This window comes from Talpa occidentalis, unplaced genomic scaffold (genome assembly GCF_014898055.3).
Source record: "Talpa occidentalis isolate TD23 unplaced genomic scaffold, MPIMG_talOcc4v2.1 talOcc4.13, whole genome shotgun sequence".
In the NCBI taxonomy this organism is placed as follows: domain Eukaryota; kingdom Metazoa; phylum Chordata; class Mammalia; order Eulipotyphla; family Talpidae; genus Talpa; species Talpa occidentalis.
The window spans coordinates 31,708,854-31,713,960 of record NW_023601322.1 but is presented as its reverse complement, the minus strand read 5'-3'; positions in this window follow the sequence as shown (position 1 = coordinate 31,713,960).

The window sequence follows — 5,107 nt, the reverse complement described above, 5'->3', positions numbered from 1 at the left end:
TAGATATTCTAATTTTACTACTTATTATGTATCCTTAATTTTCTCTTTCATAAATGGGATAATATTTATACAAACACTGAATTGCTATGCTGTACAATGGAAATTCATATGATGTCATGTCAGCTATACTACACTAAAAAATAAAATTAAAAGGGGAATTCCTACATTTACTTTTAAAGGTAGTATAACATTAAAGAAAACTGACTTATGTGAAAATAATTTGTGAACCTGATAAAACAATGCAAAATGTATTATTACTTATATTGCCTAGGAGAATGTAGCTATGTAGGTAATTGGAGGTGATACAGCAAGGTTGTCAAATATATGAACTCTGGAAAGAGATTTCTTAGGTTAATATCCCAACTAGACAGTTAACAAATTGTGCAAAATTAGTCCAGAAACTTAATTTCAGTGAGATTCAGTTTTCTAATAGGTAAAATGGGGTTTCATTTATCCCATGCTCATTGTGAATTTCTGTAGGAGAAAGGCTGTGCATGAAAGATGGTTTTGGTGAAACCATTTTTGGCTTTGGTGAACCTCAAACAGTTAACTCATAAAAGAACTGAAAAATAATCTATTTCCATATTAACTTTCTTTGGAGTTTAATTTAAGTATTTATGAAGTGGGGTGGGGCACTGTGCTAATGTTAGCTCAGTGGGAATATCTGTTTCTCTGTTTCTGTGAAATGCTGACCGGTGCATGGAATATGGGTTTCCAGCTCATAATGCAAAGCCTGGGTAAATTCTCTTGAAGGAAGCAGAGGAATTGGCCTCCAAACTTATCTATGAGGGACCACATACAAATTAAGTCCCAATTCAGTGAATAGAGGAAGCGGCACAGGCCCCTCATTTGCACAGGTCCCTTCCAAGGCTCTGGGAGGGATACTAGCAATGTGTAAAATTTGAAAAAATAAGACACTTTCATTGCAATAAATTAAGGTGGCTTTCCATTTCCACTTTGACTTTACCTCAAATCAGATGGCATTGGAAGGTCGGCAAACATTTGGAGATATGGTCAAAGGGAAGTTGATCTGGGAATTTAGTGTGAATTGAGGCAGTAGGATATAGTTGGATATATCCATGTGTTCACAATTACTTCCACTTAATGTGTTGCTGGCTGTTCCAGTGTAGGAATGACTACCAGGAATATTCTGACACCCCTCTGTATTGATTCATATAACATCAAAACAAAAAACTGTGAGATTGGATTGTAACAAAAGGGTTATTGCAACAGTCCTTGTAGACTGTAGAATATGGGGGTCTTTGCGATGGTTTCCAGCATAAAAAAATTGAAATCCTACAGTTCATATATGAGAGAAATGTATAGAGTTTTTCTTAAATATATCATGTTATGGATAATACAGGTTGGAAAGATGAAACCTAGAAACTCTTCTGGATTAATAACTACTAATCTGGAGTTTCTTAAAATGATGCAGGTTCATGACAGCAATTCAGCAATTTCCACCCCACCTTGTTCAATCCCAGTACTCACATATCAGAATCTGAAATATATTTATGCTAATAAAAATGCAATTTACTAAAATGATTTAAATGCTGCCAAATTATTTTGGAAAATTATGTGTTGTTAATCAAAACATTTGAACAACAATGAAAATAACAAGTGTTCTGTCCTTGGGGTAGACATGAAGATTTGGTTTGTGTGCATGCATACAAGCATAAGTGTATATCTGTGTACACACATATATGTATTATACACACAAGTTACATATTTACATAATACATACTTACATGTTTCATAGATATACCTGTATCTACTATATCAGTATATTAATATATCTAATTACTATATATGTGTACTTTGTGAAAGTTAGGAATTAAAACTTAAGAATTATTTTACCCATTCTTAGAGGGTATGATTTATTAAAACATTGCTTTTGGACCTATGTTATAGCCAGTGGAGTAAGAAATATGACCTGTCTCTTATAACCCATGTGAATTCTACTATTTAAGAATATATACACATGTTTGCTCAGTGGCTTTATATATTTCCCAAGAGTGGGGCACCAGGTGGCAGATGCCAACATTAAGCAACTAAAATAATTTCACTCTACCCTGTAAATATTTAAAAGAGGGCAATATCAGTCCTCAGAATCCAAATTATTCTACAGCTCTGCCCTGAAGCATGGAGTAAATGGAAGGAAAGTGCTTCAGTTAAGTGGACTTTCAGAGCCCATGTCTGGCATCGAGGCAGCAAATGGTGGCAAATGAATCTGGACTGCGGACTAGTTAGAGTGTAATTGATCATTCTACCCTCTAACAACGGCATATAACAACGACTTGTTATCACAACAAACTGGTCATAAATTAACTACAGGCTGTGGCTGTCTTCCAGTACCCCCTTCGCTTTGGAGGTGTTCTGTCCCTCTTCTACATACCCTACTGAGAAGATTCGCAGTTCTCCAGGGCCCAAGGGTAGCGTAAATAATTTCTGAGGTTATAGCTTACTGGAATCTTTCATGCACTTACTCTGCTGAAGAAAATGAATTTACTATAGTGAATCACACTCCTCCTAAAATATCCCTGGGTTGCCACAACCTACAGATATGAAACAAGCAAAAGAATACTTATAGACACTGATCTATTAAACCATTTTCCTAAAATACCTACAGTCTTTTCGTATGAAACAGAAAAAAAATCATTAAAGCTATGTCTTGCCAGACAATTACTTTGTCAAATCTCAAGAAACTGCATAATAAATTGTATACATGCATCAAACATGAACATCAGAGGAGTATAACAAGCTATGTATTTCCAGTCCACTTGCGCTTTCATCCAAACAGCAGCTTTTGTTTTCAAGAACAATTCTATATCCTTTTTGAAGGCTTTCATAAAATATAGCTATACATTTATCTATCAAACTAAGTAGAAATAATTGAAACACTTAATATGCACAGTAATAGGGAAACGCACGAATACCCTCATTATTAATGTCTATTGATTATTTATGTTTTCAGATAGGCAAATGTAGCTGCCAGTATTTTTATCATGTAAATCTATATGTATATTTTGGCTTTACCTGTTTATTGGCAAATTCACAATCCACTTTATGGGCATTTTTATTGCTTTACACACTTATTTGATATACACATAACCAAGGTCAGTTTACAAACTGACTAGTGTTTACTCATTTTGATTACTATGTTACATTTCAGAGTTTATTTTCCCTTTGGAAAATTAACTGTAGAGGGAAGCCCAGTAAATCTTTACTTAAAAATTCCAAACTTTAGATTGATTTCAGCAGTGTGTTTGTATTGATCTCAAAAGCTTTGCGTTCCTAACTAAAAACTAATCTTTATTTCACCCTTTAGTGACTGCAGTCATAAATATGCTCACTCCTACCAGTGTAGAGTGGATTAATGGTTATTGGAGATTGGGGCTTCCAACTGAGTCTGGGAAACCTTAACCTTTGGAGGACAACATGAAGGCATTTACCCCTTGTCAGCTATAATCCCTAGGTCCATTTTTGACATTTACCTGAGTGTTAAAGAGGAAGCAGAGCAGGGGCTGAGGACTAAAAGCTCGAGAGATTCTGCTCGGCTATTAATCACTCATGGTTAGATTGAGGGCTGTGCCTGATCTGGCTGCTTCCTTCTTGCCATCAGAGTCACTCAGAGGCATAACCCTGGGGCTCTACTCCCCAACCCAGGGAAGGCTCACTCCTCCCAGGGAAGACCTTTACCACTCACCTTAGAGGAGGCACTTATTACATTGTTAAAACCCACCTACCCTTCTTGTTGCAACTTTGCTATACTGATGAGTAGACATTCCTGGAGAGTGTGTCCAACTCACTTAAAAGATCTAGTTATAGAGAATAAGAGTTAAAAGGGGACACAGCACATTCCAGACAGCAATAGACAGATGGGTGACAAATGGTAATGAAGCTGTAAAGCAGTGTTTTTCAAAGTGTGGTCTTTGGTAGCTCCTGAATCACTATGGACCAATTTATAGAGCTAATTTAGATTCTCCAGTATGTCAGCAAGATCTCCAAGGAGTTCTATGTTCCCCAAATAGTGAAAGCCACAGTTACAATGTTGGTATAGTCCACCCTTTTACCACTTTCTATGATGGAAAACAAGAATTTTAATTTTCTTGGGCCTGATGACAGAAATTAGTATTAGCTAACCCAAAATCTATTATTTTCTTTCTCGAGTAATGAAACCTATTTTCATCTGTGCTTCTTGCTGCCCAGTTATCATTTTCCAGCCTTCCAGATTAGCTATATGCAAGTGTTTGTGTGTATGGGTGTGTGTGTTGGGGTTGGGGAGGGTAAGGGGTTTGTGTGGGATTTATAAAATGTCTCCCTTAAAGGGGGGGCACACCTTTTTCCTTTGTTTTTCTTTAATTGCTGCCTGGAATGTGCCTTAATTAGCTGGATCCTCAGCAGCCCATCCTGGACCATGAGGATAAGGCCTGGGACTGGTAAGTCAAAGAGCTTAAAGGGATTTGGGCCTCTGATGATTTTGTTAAACTAGAACAATGATCCTGGATATCTTTTACATGACAGAATAAAACCTGTGTTTAATTCTTTTTTGGGGGGAAGGGAAGTCACCATATTTCATGGCTGATTCAAATTACCATCTTGCACAGACCTACTTTAGGAATTTCTGGGATTAATTTCAGACAAAACCTTCCCACTCCAGATGACCCCAGCTTTCTCCACACGTTAATATTTTTGGTGAGGGTGAGAATTGGGGATGAATATTAGGGGTGACATTGTTGAGTTTTGGTGGTCTCAGGAGGAGCACTTCTGGTCTTGCTAGAATTGTAGAAAGGTGTATGTGTTTCTTGTTAATTTCCACAGAAAAGAGATGGGTTTGCTGTGACTACTTGGCCATAAGGGTTCTAGGGAGGGCGGCAGCCCAAAGGACAGATGTGTGTGTAAGAATGCTGATTGACTTTCAAAGCAATTGATCACTTAGTGGTGCCATCCATGCTCCATGAAGCTAGTCTTTTTCAGACTTAAGGCTAGGACTGTTACATATGGATGAAATGGAGTGTCTTAAAGACACATGAAGCTTACTCAGTGTTCCTTTTACCTTGAAAAAGAAAGGATTATATTTCTTTTCTCCCATTAATATTTTTATTTC